This window comes from Eschrichtius robustus, chromosome 1 (assembly GCF_028021215.1).
Source record: "Eschrichtius robustus isolate mEscRob2 chromosome 1, mEscRob2.pri, whole genome shotgun sequence".
NCBI classification, from domain to species: domain Eukaryota; kingdom Metazoa; phylum Chordata; class Mammalia; order Artiodactyla; family Eschrichtiidae; genus Eschrichtius; species Eschrichtius robustus.
This window is the reverse complement of record NC_090824.1, coordinates 193,003,779-193,025,675: the sequence shown is the minus strand read 5'-3', so window position 1 is coordinate 193,025,675 and position 21,897 is coordinate 193,003,779.

Sequence of the window (21,897 nt, the reverse complement as noted above, 5' to 3'; positions counted from 1 at the left end):
CTGGAAGGAAACAACAGAGGCCTAGAAAGGGCAGTCACTGCGGTGAAGAGACCCTCGGGGTGCAGTCAGTGTACTGGACAAGGGCTTTGATGTGTGGGCTGAGGGAGACCAGGGAATTAAGTGTGTTCTCATGGGTTGAACTGTGCTCCTCCCAAATTTATATGTTGAAAACCTAACCCCTAGTGTCCTTCTGAAAAGGGCACATTGGGACACAGACATAGACAGAGGAAAGACCATGGGAAGACACACAGGGAAAAGACAGTTATTCTAAAAGCCAAGGAGACAGGCCTCCCTCTCCTCCCTCTCCTCCCTCTCCTCGATGTTCCTTTGCTTCCATAGATGATCCACTCCATAGGAACAAAGACGTGGTTTGTCTTTTTTTTTTTTTTTTTGAAGTATAGTTAATTTACAATGTTGTGTTAGTTTCTGGTGTACTGGTGTACAGCAAAGTGATTCAGCTCATATATAATATCTATTCTTTTTCGTATTCTTTTCCATTATAGTTTATTACAAGTGGTTTGTCTCTGAAATATGAATATCCTCCATCAGATTAAAGACTTGTCTTGCTGCCCTAAGAACCAGTCACTTGCTTTGAAATAATTCTGTATCTCGCTGCTTTCACCCATTACGCGCTGATTTTAAAGTTTCATTTCTCTCATTTCCACATTCTTGGCTATGGGGGTTGGAGATCAGGATTGGGGATGAGGCCTCACTATAGTTCTCATGCCAATTTCTTTTATTTTTTTAAAAAATTTTATTTATTTATTTATTTATGGCTGCGTTTTTGGTCTTCGTTGCTGCGCGCGGGCTTTCTCTAGTTGCAGCGAGCGGGGGCTACTCTTCGTTGTGGTGCTCTGGCTTCTCATTGCGGTGACTTCTCTTGTTGCAGAGCACGGGCTCTAGGGGCGTGGGCTTCAGTAGTTGTGGCGCACGGGCTTAGTTGCTCCGCGGCACGTGGGATCTTCCCGGACCAGGGCTTGAACCCACGTCCCCTGCATTGGCAGGCGGATTCTTAACCACTGTGCTGCCAGGGAAGTCCCCCAATTTCTTAAATAGGTATAAATATAATATTTTTAAAGCAATGATTTTAGTAATGGTTATTTCAGGCTCAATGTCTCGCAGCAAATTTTTTAAGATGTTCACTTGTAAAATACTGTTAACTTACTCTCACCTGGTGTATATTTAACCTTTCACTCATCCCACTATTTCTCACATGAATGCCAGGTCTCTTTGGAGTCAGGTGACTCTCTTACCCTGGAGACTCTTGCTTTTAGAACTTTTTATAATTCCGATGACATGGGATCATAATGGAAAAAGCAGGGCACGTTTATTTCAGGTTTGCTGGTGCATTTCTTTGAGACCTCTCGGAAATTTTCCTTTTCCTTTTACCCTGTGAGGCATGGTTTCCTGTGGGGCTGCTCTCCATCAGTGACAAGTTGGACTTACAAGTAAAGTTGATAAAATTTCCAACCTCTCTCCCTGTAGCTGCAGGCCAGTGAAATTAAGTTAATCAGGTCTTCCCTCTTAACATGACTGTCATCAAAAGTCATATGCTCTCAGGAGATAAGTACGAGTCTCTTTTAAGCTTCCTCTTTCATCTTTTGCTGCTTCTGGATAGTGATGGGGGCGGGCCCTTGAATGGCTGAAGCCGGCAGTTGGAATTTTATCCACGTAGGCTTGCTTGCAAGTTCCTGGTATATTGAAGTTCTTTGCAGGAAAAATATTTCAAAATTTGGTCAAGGTGCCACTTTCACAGTCAAAAATGCTTCCCTTTAAATATGTTAACTACCCTTTTGACTGGCTAAACCCCAGATCTTTCTTCCTGGTCTAAGGAGCGGGAGTGAGGGAAGAAAAAACAGGTAAACACAGCTCGGCTCTCAAAGGGCCTCTGTCTGATGGGGAGACCGCACGTACACAAGTGACAATCACACAGTGGCAGGTGTCCCGAAGGAGCCACACAATGTTGCAGAAGGATAAGGATGGGCAGCTCTGCAGGTGTGTGCCCCGCATTGAGAAATAAAGACCTTGATTCATAAGACACTCCTCAGAAACTGAGCTATTTTTATGGAGTTGGCTTCCTGCACACTTTTGGGGGGGGCAGGGATTTGGAAGAGAGGGGCTTGTTTTTCCCATCAGAGGGAGCAGGGCAACCCTGTCCTGGGAGTGAAATGGGCAGGACCTCTTCCGCAAGCAGAGCAATGGACGGTAAATGTCACCTCGGCACAAAGCCCGCAGGGCAAAGCTCCTTGCTGCAAACGACCAGCTTTAGAGAGAAGTTCCCGAAAATCTTTGCAGCTAGCCCCTTAGCAGGAACAAGGGCGGTAGGGGGCTCCATGATACATGGGCCCGTGGGGTTGAAGAGGCGAGTTCAACCCAGAGCTGGAGGGTGGCCAGGGGGTCCCCTCCTCATCACATCAGCCTCTGCCCATATATCGCACTTGGCTCTTCTCAACACTTCTCCAAGAACCCCTAAGAAAATGATCGGAGCCACCGAAACCGGAGTCTGTCACCTTCCAGAGGGCAGCTCTTCCCAGAGAGAAGCACGGATGTGTCCCCCAAGCCTAGGTTTGGGGAAGGAAGGAGGAGCAAGTGTGTGTCCCTGGTATGCATGGAGAAAGGGTGGTGCAAGGGTGAGGGTGTCATGCTGGCCTTGCTGAGCAGGTGCGCCTGAACCCCCAAGAAATGTGGGCCATTAGAGGTCTTCCTCTCAGGGGAAGTGGAAATCACTAGACCAGTGGTTCTCCCTAGTTTATTAATTTCAGGGCCCCACGGCGATCGCCACTAGCCGGAAGCACCCCCCTGAAAGCAACAAGAAAACAATAAATAATATTTCTCTCCTCAAGATGCGTTCACTCCAGTGATCTCCTGGACTTGCCTATTCAAGGCTGGTCCAATTCTGCAGCGAGTGGGGGAGGGGTGGGAGTAGCACAGGTTGGATGGAAAGGGGTCACACGTGATCAGAATCATATTTTGAATGTCATTTTAAGAAGTAGCTTCGGGCTTCCCTGGTGGCGCAGTGGTTAAGAATCTGCCTGCCAACGCAGGGGACATGGGTTCGAGCCCTGGTCTGGGAAGATCCCACATGCCGCAGAGCGGCTAGGCCCGTGAGCCACAACTACTGAGCCTGCGCGTCTGGAGCCTGTGCTCCGCAGCAAGAGAGGCCGCGACCGTGAGAGTCCTGCGCACCGCGATGAAGAGTGGCCCCCGCTTGCCGCAACTAGAGAAAGCCCTCGCACAGAAACGAAGACCCAACACAGCCAAAAGTAAATAAATAAATAAATTTATAAGAAGTAGCTTCTAATTTCTAAGTATCTGTTCCTACTGCTGGTTTAGAATATCCACTGTTACAGATGGCTTAGTTTCTGCGTCTCTATCTCTGTCTCTCTTCAAAGCAGATTCTCATATCTTCTGCTCTCAAAGGATGATTCTGATTATTCGACCACTGGATAACCTCACGTACCTCTTTTATTCATGCTCCATGGTGGGCACAAGCTGGGCTAGGTATTTTGCAGACCAGGGAGCACCAAGCAAACCTATGTTCTCTAAATAATGAGAACTTTTGCTAAGTGAGGCTTTCTAAGGTCTGTTGATAAGTATTCTGCACTGCCAGTAAAGAACCCAAACACACAGGAGTTTCAGATGATTTCACAGCTGATTTATATGCGCTAAGAATAATTCGCATCATGTAATTTTCCTTGCCAGATTGATTCTCATTTGAATATCGAAAGATATGTCATTTAAAAATAATTTCATACTTCACTGCTGAACTAAAATTGAGACATCGGACACATATGGCATGTGTGTGTGCTTGTGGGCAAGAGAACAATCACCTTCTCTCTTAGGAAGGCAGGGACAGCAAAACCCACAAGAAGTAATTAACCAGCTTTCAGAGAAGCAACCATCGTTTTTTTAAGCCTGTTGTCTAGAAAAGTATACCAGGCCCTCACTACTCAATAGTCAGCTGCGTCCCACCAGTAACACGGGGGAGTTTGGAAACAAAATCATTGGCATGAAAACCCTGCCAGTTAAGAAATACAGATTCAGGGAGAGTGCTGCATTAATCTTCTTCAAGGTAATGATTTGAGAGCTGCAGCAAACTGATTTGGGTTTGAAGAAAGGAAGGTATTGTGATCCGTCTCCCCAGATCACGGCATCCAGGGCTGGCCCCGGCACGCTGGGGTCAGAGAGCCCATCCTTGGTACCTGCCCCACACAGCGCCTTCTCTGGGGCATCTCACCCACATCCCCAGGCTTCCTTTTCCATGTTTCTCCAGACTCTGATATGAGGCCACCATCGTCGCCAAAACTCGCTGCTTGGCGTCCCTCCTGAAAGCCCTCCACCCCCGTAGATGCAGCAGTTTGCCCCGACCTGCATAGGGCAGGCCCTCAGTCAAGTTCCGACAGGAATGCTCACCTAGTCAAGAGGGTTTAAGGCCCCTCGGGTCAGTAGGGCAGCACCCACGGCGCTGGACCAGCCCTGCCTCTGCTCTGCCCACCCAGGATCCTGGATCGGCGCCTTGCTTCCCTTTGCCTAAATCTTGCCACCATTGGCTGCATGATCCCCTTTATTCTTCAGGACTTCTTCTTTCCTCAGTCAACGTGGTAGGATTCCTGCCCCGTACACCTACCTCAATGAGCTGTGCCCTGCCCCGGAGGTGCGGACCCTCTCCACCCCCGCCAAGCAACTCCTCCAACCCCTCTGCCTGCTTCTTGAGTGCCGAGGCCGCCAAGCAGCCCACTCAGAACCCCTCTCATCCGGCTGGTCCAATGCGGGAGGACCTTGGGTTCTGACACTCCCTTCTCACTGATTTCAGTCACTTTATTTATTTATTTATTTATTTATTTAACATCTTTATTGGAGTATAATTGCTTTACAGTGGTGTGTCAGTTTCTGCTGTACAACAAAGTGAATCAGCTATACACATACATATATCCCCATATCCCCTCCCTCCTGCGTCTCCCTCCCACCCCCCCATCCCACCCCTCTAGGTGGTCACACAGCACCGAGCTGATCTCCCTGTGCTATGTGGCTGCTTCCCACTAGCTAGCTATTTTACGTTTGGTAGTGTCTGTATGTCCTTAAAAGTCACTTAACTGCAGAATCGGAATGCTTTCAAGCAGTTCAAGTGAATTTTCTCTAATTGGTGAGGTTTCAGAGAGCACAGCAGTGATGAGAGGACTTTCAGGCCATATAGCTCACACATACCAAACAAATTCAATGATTGGCTGAAAGGCTGGAGGTAGGGTTGGGCCATGCTGACCCCCCTTTGGCGCATGGGGTGGGGTGTGGCACAGGGCACTGTGACTGTCGATTTCCAGGAAGGATTTCGAATTGCCCTGTCCGATTAACAGAGGTGAAAGGATTCATGTTTATTTTTGAATGGCATGACACATTAGTAACATTATCAGTAATACAAATAAAGTTAAAATTGCTTTCTGGGATGAGGTGGTATAAATGGGGCATTTGAGGCTTGACTTGATGGAGTTAATTCACATTGACCTGGTGTTGGGGGAGTGTCTTTGGAGGAAGACGATAAGTGGCAGTTGGTCAGTGTTGGCCAGTTTGGGCCCCTAAAGGATAAGAGTAAACCAGTGTTAATCACTAGAACCTAGGTTCTGACAGCAGAGGAAAATGCAGGTCCTGGACATTCAGGGCCAGGTGGTCACCATGGTCAGTCGACAGTGTGGCTTAAAAACCAGCCTCTTGCTCCAGATAGTATCTGTGATGAGACTCATAATAAGTCATGTAAAATTCATCCTAGGAATCTCCACTTTCCTTTCTTGTCTTGAAATAAAGGGAAAATACTTTCATCCCTCTTGACTGCTGATACTTCCGAGCTTCAGGAAAAACTCATGTGATTCATCTTAAAAACCCAGGCTCTGACCCAAACCCGATGCCCTCCTCCCCACAGTCAGGTTTTGTTCCTGGACTGAGTCTGGACTATGGACATCCACAAGCACCCGCCTGCCTACCCTCAGCCCCTCAGAAGCTCTCAGGACCCCTGTCTGAAGATATTCCATCCAGCTTAGCTGTCTTTGTTTGCTCCTCCATTCTTGAAAAGCAAAGCAATAAACGTAGGTATTGGAGACAGGATCGCACGGGACAACACAACTCAGTCAAGAGAGCAAGAGTTTGTAACCTGAGACTTGATGGACTCCCAGGTCCATCACTGCCTCATTCTGTCATCTCAGAAAGATGTTTTTCTGAGCCACAGTTTCCTCATTGGATAGAAACAGTAATATCCCAATAAAAATAAGAATAGTAATATCCATGTTGCAAATTCATGGCGGTGTTAGCATATGCTGACACACAGTAGGTGCTCAGTAAATATTTGCGGAATGTGGTGGATTAGCCAGTTTCGCACACGTCGGTCCTGATGTAGGTTCCAGGACACCCAGGTCCTCATCAAAAGCGTCTCACAGAGATGACAGGGGCTGTTCTTGAAGAATCCAGAGACTCAAGGTGCCCACAGTCACAAAGAGAACTCACACCAGTGCTCAGACAATGCAAAGCAGGAACACTGGCTTTTGAGATTGTCTTCACTATTCTGTTCCTAGTTCTTTTTGTCACACAGACTGAGCCCTGCTTATCTGACTTACTCTTGCTTATTCTTTGGCTTCCTCTCACCTCCTATTTTCCTGGCCCTTCCCTTTCTTCCTCTTCTTTTTTCGTGAGCAACTCCATAGCTAAGATCCATCTTGATCCAGCCTTATGACCTACCACAATTTAGGTGAATTGCATGAGATGGCATGAGAGTATATACAAAAGAACTTTGTAAACTCTAAAATGTTTGTTATACAAATGTAAAGAGTGATGATGTTGGTGGTGGAAATGGTGCTTTGTCATTTTGACTGAATCCCAGCAGTTTAACCCTAGGGAAGGTAACTCAGCAGTTTTGGGTTCTGATTTGGGTCAGTTAATGAGCATTTAGACAACTATGCCTACTTGGTGAAAGAAGATTTGTGTGTCTAATCTTTAGGAAAATCTTCAACTTTATTTCATGCCAATTTAAACCAACTAAGTTGTCATGGAATTGGGGAAATGATTGGATATGGATTGCAAAAGAAAACGAGAGAGTAGAGATAAATGATGACAATTTTGGAGAAGACCCTGCTAGCCTACAAAGCACCTTTGTGAGAATTTCCGTAGGTGGTCCTTCTGGTAGATGGATAGAGCCCTGTCCCAGGGGTGGGGGTGGGGGGGCCCAGACTGTAGAGAGCTGGATGTGACCAGGTGCTCCCGTGCAGGCCACCACCTGTCAGCCCTGCTGGGTGGTCCAGTGTGGGAACCATGGGTCCGCTAAGTACCAATGCTTAGGATTATTTCCTTTGACATCTTTTACATTGTCTACAGGGTAGAGTGCATATTCATTTTGAAAACTTATTCTGTATAGTAAAATGTTTAAACAAAAAGATGAGTGCATCAGGTATAATGACAGAAAAGTGAGGAAGTGAAGGTAACACTTAGGAAATCCTGTGGACGGATTTTGGGGAAGAGTTCCGAGCACGTTCCTGTGTCCTTGGCAGCCAGTTATGTTTCAGGCACATAGTAGACACTCAGGAAATGGATGTGAAAGAACTAAAGAAAGGGTAGGAATGTGGGAAAAGGGGGAACATATAGAAGGAGGTTCTGGATACACAGAGTTTAGGCAATTGGTCCTTTTCTGTGGGATCTGTCATCTCACCAAGGAGGAAGCCTTGCTGGTGATTTGGTAGTTGGTACAGACTGATAATTTATAGACTCTTTAAAGAACTTGAAGCATCCTTTTCCCCTGACCAAAGGTATTTTTGAAAAACCAGAAGTCTATTTTCCTTTCGAGCAAAACCAGGTCGTATCCCTACTTGGGATGGGGGGGTGGGTGTGATTCCTGTCATTTTACCTCGAGAAGGTAAAGAGACCAAGAATGAGCCTGAAAATGTTGGGGTGTTTATGAAGAGAGGGGAGAAAATCAAATGGAGTTTGATGATGTTTGAAGTCGATTTCATCATGAATGGTAACAATGGGGTATATACTTGTTCAGCAAATCTCAGAATTCTGGAGGGAACTCGGAATAACCACAGTTTATGCGAAGCTGGTGGGTTTCCTAAGCCTAAACACAGAGTTCACGTCCCAAAGCAGCAGATTGTGGCCTTAGATACCACTGTCAGAACAAGGTTGAACTTCTTTTCCCAATGGGTAACGCAATGTTAGCAAAAAGAGTTTTAAAAAGAAGAAAATGAAATGACCTGCTCAGGATGGTAAGGCTTTCAAGGTAAGGATGCAAGGCAGCCAGGAGGCATGGAAAGTAGCCACTGAGACTCCCATGACTAAATTCTTAAATAGTGGGAAATGGTTAATTTCACAGTAGGCTTTCCTTGTCCTTTGGCAAAACTTGGTGAATTTACCGACTGATTGGTTAATATAGACTTTCACTCATGTGTTTGTACTATTCTTTCAAGCTTTCCACCAAGCTCTTTAAATAGAACCTCTAAGAAAAGCTTTCGACATGAGTGGGAGAAACAGCTGGACACCTTGACCTAGTATTCTATAGGGAACTGTGTTATTACACTCGGTTTTATTAAATTTGCTTTTCTTCCCACTTACTTAATGCTCTTTTTCTCTAAAAGAGGGGAAAAAAAGGCTAAAGTCACACTTGTTACTTTCAGTTTATGAAGTTAAAAAAGTTACAGTAAAAAAGAAAGCCATGGGCTTCCCTGGTGGCGCAGCGGTTGAGAATCTGCCTGCTAATGCAGAGGACACGGGTTCGCGCCCTGGTCTGGGAAGATCCCACATGCCGCGGAGCAACTGGGCCCGTGAGCCACAATTACTGAGCCTGCGCGTCTGGAGCCTGTGCTCCGCAGCAAGAGAGGCCGCGACAGTGAGAGGCCCGCGCACCGCGATGAAGAGTGGCCCCCGCTTGCCGCAACTAGAGAAAGCCCTAGCACAGAAACGAAGACCCAACATAGCAATCAATCCATCAATCAATCAATCAATAAAAAAATAAATCTTTAAAAAAAAAGAAAGCCATGCTTTCATGCTTTGGCTAAGATTAGGCATTCAGTAGTCTTATTAATGATATTCTGGTGTTACATTAACTTTTCAACCATACCTTGCAATTCAAGTAGCAGACGGCAAAAAAAAAAAAAAAACACAAAAAACAAAAACAAATTGCACATACTATTACATTTTTTATGAGTAAGAAATATTGGTCCCTTTCAAACCTGAGTAGTTCATATTGATGGCTTTAATTATTTGAGGGGCTGGCTTGTTTTTCACTTAAGTATACAGATGGAATTTAAAATAACTTTTGAACCCCTGGGATGTATTTATTTTCCATGGCTTTTCCATTAAAGTCAAGACAAAGGCTTCTGGAGCTGATGGCATCTACCTTTTTCCTGCTTCACTGGCTGCTATTGTGTCATTTCAACAGTCCAACTGTTGGCATTTTAAAATTCTCACATTCTTTTATCTGAAATCTAATCTAATGAAGTGACCTGGTTCATCATGCTTGCTCTAATTCAGCCACAATAATAAACTGCAAAACATTGGGATAATGTGCTTTTTATTATATACCTATTAGCTTTATTGGTGTGATTCTGCCTTACAAATTATGATATTCGAGTATAAATTAGCAAGGGGCTATGTTCTTTGTTTACATTTAGGCACAATACAAAGAAGACTTTTAAAAATCACAGCTGGTTTCCTTCCTTTCTATTTTTCCCGGAATGCTTCACTTGATTGTATCCATGATGACAGTGGAGTTCTAGACACAGGGGAAATATGTCAGATACAAGGTTATCTGTGGACAATGGGACTCTGAACATCAAAAATCATTGTTTCAACTGAGAATCTAGAGAGACCCTGCCTACCAGAAGCTCACAAATTTTAGAGAAATGTGATAGAAATAGATATGTGTGGAAATAATGATGCTGTATAAGATAATGTATATTAAGTACTAAGTTACAAAAATTTTGAGCTCGAAAGAGACAGGTTAATAGAGCTTTTGAGCTGGCAGGACCTTTAGACTCATCTAGTTCCACTCCTTTATTTTCCAGAGATAAAACTGAGGTCCGGGAAAGTCAAATGATTTGTCTAGGGTCACTCCAGTGTACACTCAGCAGAAGCACAGCTAGAACAATGTCCGCTAGCTCCCAGCCCAGAACTTTGGGTCCCATCACTGTCTCCCCTCATCTCCACAAGGACGACTAAGGAAGCCTTCATAGCACACATGGGATTGGAGTTGGGCTTTGAAGATCTAAGTTCAGAGCCTCTAGGTAGAGTTGTGCAGGTTGGACTCTGCACATCTCTGTATGTGCCCCTGTAGATGCTCATGACCACCTCCTGGAGGGGAGGACAGTCTAAAAAAGGACAAGATTTATACAGGCAGAGAAGACGAAAGCTCTTCTAGCATCTCTCCCTCGGCAACTGTAAAGCACTGTGTCCTTCATTCAAATGGCATCAAGACAGCTACAGTCTTCAAATGTTGAAAGGCCACCTCTGGTTCTTCTGTTCCCTGGGTGCTTCCGGTTGAGTAGACCACCTGAGCCCAGGGCAACCCTGAGGGATGATCTGGTCAAATCAACAGGACCTCCCTTTAGGACTGGTCCTTGGCATTGCTAAAACCTTGGCTAGGGCCTGAACACTGGCTCCACTGCTTACTGTCTGAGTGGGTAAGTTACTTAACCTCTCTCACTTCAAAGATAATGATAGCACCTACCTCATGGGGTTGTTGTGAAAATTAAATGAGATCATGCTTATAAAGCAGTTACCAGGGCACCTGGTCTAGAGTGCCTTCCAGCTGCTTCGTCCGTTACATGTCTTAGTCCATTCCAGCTGCTATAGCAAAAAATACCATGGAGTGGATGGCTTAAATAACAAACATTTGCTTCTCACAGTTTGGAGGCTGGGAAGTCCTAGATCAAGGTGGCAGTAGACTCAGTGTCTGGTTCATAGATGACTGTTGTCTCCCTGGATCCTGACTTGCTGAAGGGAGAAGGGAGCTCTGAGGGGATCCCTTTATAAGGGCACTAATCCCATCATGAAGGCCCCACCTTTATGACTTAATCACCTCCCGAAAGCACCACCTCCAAGTACCATCACATGGGGGATTAGGTTTCAACATATGAACTTGGGGGGTACACAAACATTCAGTCCACAGCAGTAAGTGTGAAATAACTGTTCACTATTTGAACCACAAGGGCTCTGATCCATATCACTTATATGCAGATCTAAAAAATAATACAAACGAATGTGTATAGCAAAATAGGAACAGGCTTCTAGATATAGAAAACAAACTGGTGGTTATCAGGCGGGGGGGACAAGTTAGGGGTATGGGATTAAGAAGTACAAATTACTATGTATAAAATAGATAAGCAACAAGGATATAGTGTACAGCACAGGGAATTAAAGCTGTTATCTTCTAATAACTTTTAATGGAGTATAATCTGTAAAAATACTGAACCACTGTGCTGTACACCTGAAACTAATATAATATTGTAAAAAAGAAAAAGACAGTTACAGCCTTCAAATGTTGAAATACCTTCTTGAAACACAGCTCGCCATGGTGCCGGCGCGAGCCTTCCATCACAAAGTCACAGAGAGTCGTTCTCCTGCTCTCCTGCTCTGCTTTCAGGGCATCTTCATATGCCTTAAGGTTAGAGATCATTTCTCTGCCTGGTGTTCATTGTCCACAGGAGAAGAGCTGGCTGAGCTTGTGGCTGGCTTCACAGGGACTAAATGATTTTCGGTATCGGGAGTGCAGATCTTCCATTAAGGAGGAAATAAGATCACTGGATGCTAGGAGCTCAGGGCAGACATCTGATCCAGCGCCCTCTTCTCTGATAAGGTGGCAGGGGTGGGGGTGGGGACATTTAGGTGAAGCTGGAGGGACAGCTGGGGCTGTTCCACCTCTCACTAGAAGCAGGAGGTCTTTGGAGGCAAAGGGTAATGATGTGCCGTCTCATATAATTAATATTCTCCCGAAGGCTCACTTCCCAGGGCGGCTAATACAAAGGCCTCAGTGCCTCTGTATTCTGGTGTGGACGCCGCTGAGCAGCCTTGTTAGTGGGGGGCCCCATTGGGAAGGCATCAGAGGGGGGTTACGGCAGAGAGGGCCACCCCTTTCTCCTGCTAGGAGAGGACGCCAATTTGGAGCTATCCTGGGGCACTTCTTCAGCCCAAACAATGACTTATTGTCTCAAAGCATCAAAGGGGGGATGTCTGTTCATACCCTGGGCATCCTTTTTTTTTTTTTTTTTTTTTTTTTTTTAAAAGACAGGGTTCTTTTTTTTTTTTTTTTTTTTTTAAAGAACAGTATCTTCTTTTTTTATTTTTTAAATTTTATTTATTTATTTATTTATGGCTGCGTTGGGTCTTCGTTTCTGTGCGAGGGCTTTCTCCAGCTGCGGCAAGCGGGGGCCACTCTTCATCGCGGTGCGCGGGCCCCCCACCATCGCGGCCTCTCCCGTTGCGGAGCACTGGCTCCAGACGCGCAGGCTCAGTAATTGTGGCTCGGGGGCCCAGCTGCCCCGCGGCATGCGGGACCTTCCCAGACCAGGGCTCGAACCCGTGTTCCCTGCACTGGCAGGCAGACTCTCAACCACTGCGCCACCAGGGAAGCCCCGGGCATCCTTTTGGAGCTTGAATCTGCTTCGTCGTATCACGCGGGTTCCCACTAAAGAGAGATGAAGAAAATCCGGCAGCCTGTTTCCCCGTGCTGAGGCATCTCTGAGATACACAGTCAGGGCTTTTCAGCGCTTTATATTGAAATACCTCTTCTGGCAGCCCGTCTACAACTTCCATTAGGAAATTGGATTATAATGTGTTGTAATGTCTGACAGTTTTCCAAGTCACTTAATTTGACTCGTTCTTGTGATTCTCACTTAAATGTTAGATCCCAGCTCCAAATACTTTGTGGTCTCAGGAATGTCAAAATGCATTCTATTCCAGGCTGGCCCACACCAGACACTCATTTGTCCTTTGCTGTCTTGGGGACAGTGGGTAAAGCTTCAGGGGACCCAAGATAAGTAAAATACAGTTTTGCCCCCTAAAGATCTTAGCATGGCAGAGGAGGGGAGGGAAATTTAAGAGAAATAGTAAGTGACCCTTTACAAACAATATGTACAATTTGGTCTGATGCCTACCACAGCGCTGTAGAAATATCTAGGAGCCTCACTTTCCTTGTCTGTGAAATGGAGACGGATCTCTTAAACATTTCAGTTCCCCTCCCTGGCTTTTCAGCATCATAAATAATACTGTGATGAACATCCCTGGGCAGAGACCTTTGTGGCACTATCGGTTTTTTAGGCTAGCTCCCCAGAAGTAGAGGTGTTAATTAGGTCAAAGGTTTTGAATGACTTTAAAGCCATTGATTGGGCTGGATGAAACTGCTTCCCAGAAATCTTGTATTATTTTGCATTTCAATCAGTGGAACATGAGCCCGTTGATCTCATCTCCAGCGTTTTATGTAATTTTTCAAAAATATATTTTGTTTCTCTTTTTAAAGATTGGACTTTGAACTAGCTTTTCAATATGGAACATTTGGGTCTACAAATAGGGGACAAAGAAAAGAAATTAAGATTAAAAGGAGCAACAGAGCATAAAGTAGATGAATATATATATTAAAATTCAAAACACAGGCCTCTAGTGTGGAAAAGACAGCGGCAATAGTTTTTTAAAAATACTGTAAGTAGTGGGTCCATCTTTTCATCTTTTTGTTCCAATTTAAGTGCTGGCTGGTTGTCCATGTGTGGTTGGGATGGGCGGAAGAAATGTGAGCTGTCGTGTTGAGAAGGTTATGAAAACCTTGTGTGCCCGTGTGGTTATGTGAGAGTCTGTTAGATTATTCTGAATATTTAGCTTTGAAAATAACCAACCAATTATTATCTATTAGCAGTGGCTGGACATGATGCCCATTCAAATGGGGAGGCCGACCGGGTCACTGACTCGAGGCCTGGCCCCTGGGTGGATCAGCCGAGAGCCAGCGTTTATCTGTCTGAACCCACTCGCTGCAGAATATACAATAAATCTCAGGAAGAAATAAGAGCCTCAAGAAGTGACAAGTTCTGGGGACAGTCATCGTTCTTGTTTAATAAGCGTACAGAAAGTCCTAACAGACCAGACCAGACCCTTCCGTCCCCCAGGGAAACAAGCTGGAGGTCTGGCTGCCCCCAAGTAGTCTCTGTTTGTCCTTATCCTATTTATCCTTGGCATGATCTTTGCTGTGCTTCAGCGAGTGGAAGTGTGACCCCCTCCAACGGCCAGGCGCTAGTTGGTGCTTGTGCCCTTTCCAGGGCGAAAGGCCTGCGTGCGTATCATCTGGGAAGGTCAGGCAGGGCTGAGGAAGTTCACGGATGAGCCTTTCCATGGGCTTGAGTGAAGCATCCCCAGCGTCGTACACTTACTGTGATGAGAAGGGTGATCACAATTGGCTCACGACGAGATAAGGAGGCTGAGAAGTTCTCATGCCGAAAACTTGGCCTCTGTGCACCAGTGCTGAATCGAATCTCACAGACAGAGTTTTGGGTGAAGTAGAAAAGAATAGTTTTATTGCTTTGCCAGGTAAAGGGGGGACACAGCGGGCTCATGCCTTCAAAAACTGCATGTCCCAACCCCATTTATAGCAATGGTTCAAGGGTGGGGTTGCTGGTAAGCATCAGGGTGTGTGCTGGGACTGTAGTCCTTTAACCTGGCCTCAGGTGGTCTTCTGGTGAGCTTCTGATTCTCGAGGTCATCAAACTGTGACCTCTCTGGAATAAACAATGCTTCATCAAGTAGTTAATGTCTTCCATTTGTTGGAGCTGTTTTAGTTCTGCTGAAGGGTTCAAAGATATTGTCATGTGTATCCCTTGAGGCAGGCGGAACCAGGACCCTGTCCCAAGGCTGCACTGTTGTTTCTTGACAAGGGCTCCTCCCTTGTCTCTGCCTCCCCTCCCTTCCCTGATTAGCAACTGTTTGAACCTGCTCCTTGGAACTTGGAAAAGGTCTTGGAAGCTGAAGCCTATTTCCTACAAACAAGAAACGGGGGACAGAAAGGCTTCTGTGCCCAGGAGCCCCACAGGGTCCTGCTCGGTATCAGTCCCACGATCTGGCATCCACAAGCTGGGGAACCAGGAAAGGCAGTAGTATAATGCAGTCTGAGTCCAAAGGCCTGAGAACCAGTTGAGCCTATGGCATAAATCCCAGGCCAAGGGCAGGAGAAGATGATTTATGTCCCAGCTCAGGATTAAAGGGGTGAATCCCTCCTTCCTCCACTTGTGCTCTATTCAGGCCCTTGATGGGTTGGATGGCGCCCACCCACTTGGGGGAGGGCCATCCACTTTACTGAGTCTCCATTCGACCGTTAATCTCATTGGGAAACACCCTGACAGACACACCTAGAACTAATCTGGGCATCCTATGATCCAGCTGATGCACAAAATTAACCATGACAATGACCTTGGGAGCCTACTTTAAAGATTAGGAAATCTTCTTTTGCGTCCCAAATAAAGCAGAGACCTCATAGCCTGCAAGAATGAACACAGTTTCTAAACCTGAGTCACCTAGGCCCCGGGGAATTTCTGGCATCTGAGTCCACATTAGTAGTAATATCAGGAACTCAACCAAACAACAGGGAAGGTAGGTTCTCAGAGTGTCAGAAAACTTACAGCAATATAAACCAGCTGCATAGTGGAAGCTGAGTTCTGTAATCCTTCCATTGCCTGGAGAACTTTCTGCAGAGATGGAAAGGTTCTGTGTCTACACTGGGCAATATGGCAGCCACTAGCCATGTGTGGTTGGGTACTTGAAATGTGGCCCGTGCAACTGAGCAATTGAATTTGTAATGGTATTTTATTATAATTCCTTTTAAGGTAGATGGTCCCCTGTGGCTGTTGGCTGCTACACTGGCTAGCACAGAGGCTTCAAACAATAAAAAAGCTTTTTAGGTTTATGGCTAACAATGTTGAAAGCCCAAATCCTGTTTTAGGTAAACTTTTGATTTATACAAAGAAGTAAAGTGTTACTGCTCGCAGCTCTAAAGCCAATAAAGAAGCGAGGTTGGTGGAAAGGAAAGCTTGCTTTATTTTGGAGGCCAGCAACCAGGGGTGGGGAGGGCAGACTCGTGTCCAAGTGAAACAGGAGGGAAGGGAGCAGGACACAACCTTTGAAAGAATGACATAGCCCGGTGACATGACATAAACTGGTTAGAACCAAATGGGTCCAAGATGGCAGACAAGTCAACTTCCACTAAACCTTGAGCCTCAGTATACGCTCACTGTAACACATCAGCAAGCCAAATGACACACCCACAGGTACCATGACAGTCCCAAGGCCAACCATAAGGATCAAAAAGTGGGCGGTGGCCCAATTCCTGGAAATCCCCACCCCTTCCCGAAATAGCTGGAATACTCCTCTCACTAGTTACCTATGAAATTACCCACCCCAATAAAAACTGACAACCCCATACGCTGGTGCCTTTCTCACCTTCTGAGATGGCCCACACTCTGTCTCTGGAGTGTGTTTTTCTCTAAATAAATCCACTTCTTACCTATCACTTTGTCTCTCACCAAATTCTTTCTGAGATGAGACATCAAGAACCTGAACCTTCATTAAGTCCTGAAACCAGGTGTGTGATCACAGTTGGAAGACCATGGGTTTTGACCGAGTTCGAGTCCCCGCACGTGGGTTCAGGGCCCAATCTGAGGTGCACAGTTTCACAAAGGCCAACTCCCTCACTGACCATCAGTGGGCAAAAGCTTTTATAGGCAGAGAGAGAGGGCTACATGCAGAAACAGCACAGTCAGCTCTGACAGTCGTCTTGAAACTGGTCATGGGGTGGTCTAATCAGCATCATCTTGATTGCTTTAAGTACAGTTAGTCTTCAGTTCCAGGGTCATTTTTTTCGCATTTCCTTGAGGCCAGCTCTCGGAATTGTGGCAGCTTATGTCGTTGCTACAGTCTGGTCATCATGCAGTTAACTTCTTCCACCTGGTGAGGGTTTCAGTATCTATAAGACAGCTCACAGGATATGGCTCAGAATATTATCTATAGCCCTTGAGGAGGAACTAAAGGTCCTTGACTTTGCTTACTGACTAAACTATTATTATTTTGCCCTGTTTGACTGCTTTTCTTTGCTTCTGCATTTTCTCACTTCTCTGATTAAACTTATTCTTTGGCTAAAGTTTTTCTACAGACAAAAGGCAGGCAGAGGACATGGCGGGGAAGGACCATAGGGTCCTGTTCTGTTTCATTACCATTTAATCAATAAAGAAAAATGAGGCAGCAGAACTTGGGTAAAGAGCAGCTGAGGCAGAGGAATGTAATGGAGCTTGGAGAGGATGGTAATGAAATTTTTGAAATGCAACCAAGTTGGGTTTGCTTGCTGGGGTGTGCTTTGCTGGGGGCATTTATTCCTTTTCTTTCCTTCCTGGTTGCAGAGTTTTTTTCTTGGTGCGGTGTTTCGTGTTCAGTAGGCTTGGTTTTTCACACAGCTGGGGGATCTCGGCATGAAAGCTCTCTGCCTAATCTTCCCCATTTCTCCCTGCTCAGTCCTGCTGCACAGATGTGAGTGTGATGCTTTCATATTTCTCCAAAGGCACTGATCAAGTATGACAGTTTCTATGATGTGCCCACTTAGAAAAATAAACAAAATGCAACTTTATTCTATAAAGTATAAACTTTATGGAATAAAGAGGTCTTGGTGAAAGGAATGTCATAGACCCAAGTGTTGCCATATCTTTTTTATTCCTTGGTGGAGTGGGTCCTAGTCGACTCATTTTACAGTTGTGAGAAAAAGAATTGACGTTGACTGTGGCAATCCACCTCGACTTGAGATAACTCAGTCTGTTGTGAGTTTCCACTCTCACATAAAGCCTCATTATACTAATCAATAATTATTTATGGATGGTTATAGTGATATCTTTCATTAAGTTTCCCTTTCTTCTTTTCAGCCATTTTTCAATGCCAAAGGCATCTGGCGAAATAAGAAAGTTGATTATCCAAAGAAAAAACTAGCTTTCCCATTGCTTACAAAAGGCCTCGTCTCTCCACTTTTTTTTTTAATGGTAATTTAATTTATCTGTTTTTTGAGGTATAATTGACAAAAACCTTATATGAGTTTCAGGTGTACAACATAATAATTTGACACTTGTATCTATTCTGAATGATCACCATAATAAGTCTAGGTAACATCCATCCATCGTTGTTACAAAAATTTTTTTTCTTGTGATGAGGACTTTTAAGATCTACTTTCTTAGCAATGTTCAAATATATAATACAGTCTTATTAACTGTAGTCACCATGCTGCACATTACATCCCATGACATTTATTTTATAACTGAGTTTCCACCTTTTGACCCCCTTCACCCATTTCATCCACCCCCCAACCCCTGACCCCAGCAGCTACCAATGTGTTCTCTGTATCTATGAGCTCCTTTGTTTGTTTGTTAGTTTTTTGAGATCATATAGTATCCGTCTGATTTATTTCACTTAGCATAATGCCCTCAAGGCCCATCCATGTTGTCTGATTTCCTTCCTTTTTCATGTCTGAGTAATATTCCATTGTATGTATAGACCACATCTTCTTTATCCATTCACCCATTGACAGACACTTAAGTTGCTCTCATATCTTTCCCATTTCCTACAAAAGAATTTGTCAATCTATGTCTACTCTCAATACATGCAGAAATGGAAAAAAAGGGGAAATTGCAAAGATTTCTAATGATGATGGCACAGAGCCAAATGAGGCAGGTGACACCCATGTGTCCATGGAAAGTACTTACTGATTCAGAAACCAAATGATCAGGACTGTAGGGAAATAAGAGTAAATGTAGTTGAGTTACTACCTGTTCTATATGTTTGATATTTTCTAGAATATAGTATTAGGTCTGCTATTTATTGGATTCCCCCTCTCATGAGTGTGACGTTGCAAAAACATTTTCTGTTAACTATAGGAAGATGACCTGTGTAATAATTAGGCTCAGTTTCAGACAGCCCATCTCTACCCAATTTTGAGATGGAAAATGAGAAAATAGTATCAGTTGTCAGCTTCTTCTACATGATATCAAATATTCAAGTAACCGAGTATTTAATTTATTTTAAAAATGTATAGGTGCTGCAATAAACATTTAAATTAAAGAAGTGAAGAAAATGAAGCAAAAGGAAAATAAGAAAGACAGCCAGTAAATGCTGAGTGTGCCACCACATTTCTGTGTTCCGTGGAGCGTGGGCACCAATCTGATTCTAAATAACCTAGCAGCCCCTGCTTCCACTTGTGTCACCATCTCAACTCTTATGTTTGGGAACACACTTTGAAAACCTAGCAATTCCAGGAGACTGTTCAGGTACATTTCCTAATAGGATGCACTTTGCTGGATGAAAGTGAGGGTTGAGAAGCCACCAAAATTGGCCTGGTCTGTCCTATAGACTCCTGACTCCCCACAGAGCCCAATATCAGAAATAGCGGGATACAGGTCGAGCTGGCGTGACACGCGGTGGGGAATGAAGAAGTAGGACTTTTCTGTCTCTTCGGAATGGTTTGGGGATATTTGTTTCTCAAGCTTGCGTATGCAATGCTCTCATTTTCTAGGGTTGATAAGCTGTAGACACTTAGGCATTAGCATGAAGTTGGCATTTTAACATGAAGTTTACATGTATGTTTGTATCACAAATAACTTCAAAGCTATATTATGGTATAAAACAGTTGTAGTAGTAGTAGTAGTAGTAGTAATAAAGTGTAAACCTTGCCATAACTAGGGTGACTTACATATCCTATTTGACCTGAATAGTTTCGGTTTATGTCTTTTGCTCCAACATTATTATAGAGTCTCCTTCACTCTTAAAAGTTATCATAACACAATAGCCATAATACCATAAATGGGGCCCCAATATGTTGGTTCTACCAAATATGAAGTTCCTTAATGGTGAGGTTAATGAATTAAACAATTGAGCTTCTGGGTTGGACTTTTGGTCACAGCCTTGTTGTGGCGCCACCTGGTGGCAGCTCTCTGAGCTAACTTAAATATCCGTAGGGACAATTCTGGGTATTGTGACTGGGTGAGACTTGGAGGACAGTAGTAGCAATTCTAGGATTCTCCCAATTAGTTGGTTTCCAGTTCATGGCGATTGGGCTGGCAAACTGCTGGGAACTCATCCATTCATCCTAGACAGGGTTGCCTGCCTTCTCCTGCCTGGCCTAGGCTTCCCTTTGACAGCATCCTTCCCCATGACAAAAGCTTTGCCCACCCCATTTAGAGAACTAGGTCTGGACACAGAGGTGGGGGGCAAATCACTTTATATACGAATCACTTTATATTTGATTTCAGGTTATCACAGTTAGCATTGGTAATCACAATAATAGTTAACATTTACTGAGAGATCGTTGTGGGCCATCAGTGTACATTGAGAAAGGCATTTCTAATCAGACACCGGATAAACATAAGCCGAAGTACCCTGTAGACTCTACTGTGATACACACCCTCCAGCCAACCTCACTGAAGTCAGTGTCTCTCCATATCTGTGAAGTATGTAGGAAATATTATTTTACTTTGTGCTTGATTGTTTGTTCTTGTATAAAAGTAGAGCCTTCTGATTTTAAATTGAATTTTAGCCTTTGATTTGAATCTTTCATGTTCTTCATGTGCCCCAAAGCCATTTGATAATAGGGATATTTTAATGTTTTACAACATCTCTGAACTCTTGCAGGTTGAGCTAGTGTGTCTCTGGCTGAAGGTCAGCCTAGTTAAAGACTCTGGGATTCATCCTTGTAGGGTAGGTCAACTCTGAGTAGCTCACAGTTGAATTGATCTTAATTTCTGGTCCCACTCAGCCCCAGACACTCCTGGTTTCTAGTAATGAGATTCCTGCCATGGTCCCCTGTGACCACACATGTGCAGGGGTGTGTGTGTGTGTGTGTGTGTGTGTGTATTTGTGTGCATGTGCATGTGTGCATTTGCAGTTATACTGGAAAGGTTTTTTTTTTGAATTTTTCAATTTTATTTTATTTATTTTCTATACAGCAGGTTCTTATTAGTTATCTATTTATACATATTAGTGTATACATGTCAATCCCAATCTCCCAATTCATTCCCCCCGCCACTTTCCCCCCTTGGTGTCCATATGTTTGTTCTCTACATCTGTGTCTCTATTTCTGCCTTGCAAACTGGTTCATCTGCACTATTTTTCTAGATTCCACATATATGCGTTAATATACGATATTTGTTCTTCTCTTTCTGACTTACCTCACGCTGTATGACAGTCTCTACGTTCATCCACGTCTCTACAAATGACCCAATTTCGTTCATTTTTATGGCTGAGTAATATTCCATTGTATCTATGTACCACATCTTCTTTATCCATTCGTCTGTCGATGGGCATTTAGGTTGCTTCCATGACCTGGCTATTGTAAATAGTGCTGCAGTGAACATTGGGGTGCATGTGTCTTTTTGAATTATGGTTTTCTCTGGGTATATGCCCAGTAGTGGGATTGCTGGGTCATATGGTCATTCTATTTTTAGTTTTTTAAGGAACCTCCATACTGTTCTCCATAGTGGCTGTATCAATTTACATTCCCACCAACAGTGCAAGAGGGTTCCCTTTTCTCCACACCCTCTCCAGCATTTGTTGTTTGTAGATTTTCTGATGATGCCCATACTAGCTGGTGTGAGGTGATACCTCATTGTAGTTTTGACTTGCATTTCTCTAATAATTAATGATGTTGAGCAGCTTTTCATGTGCCCCTTGGCCATCTGTGTGTATTCGTGGAGAGATGTCCATTTAGGTCTTCTGCCCATTTTTGGATTGGGTTATTTGTTTTTTTGATATTGAGCTGCATGAGCTGCTTGTCAGTTTTGGAGATTAATCCTTTGTCAGTTGCTTCATTTGCAAATATTTTCTCCCATTCTGAGGGTTGTCTTTTGGTCTTGTTTATGGTTTCCTTTGCTG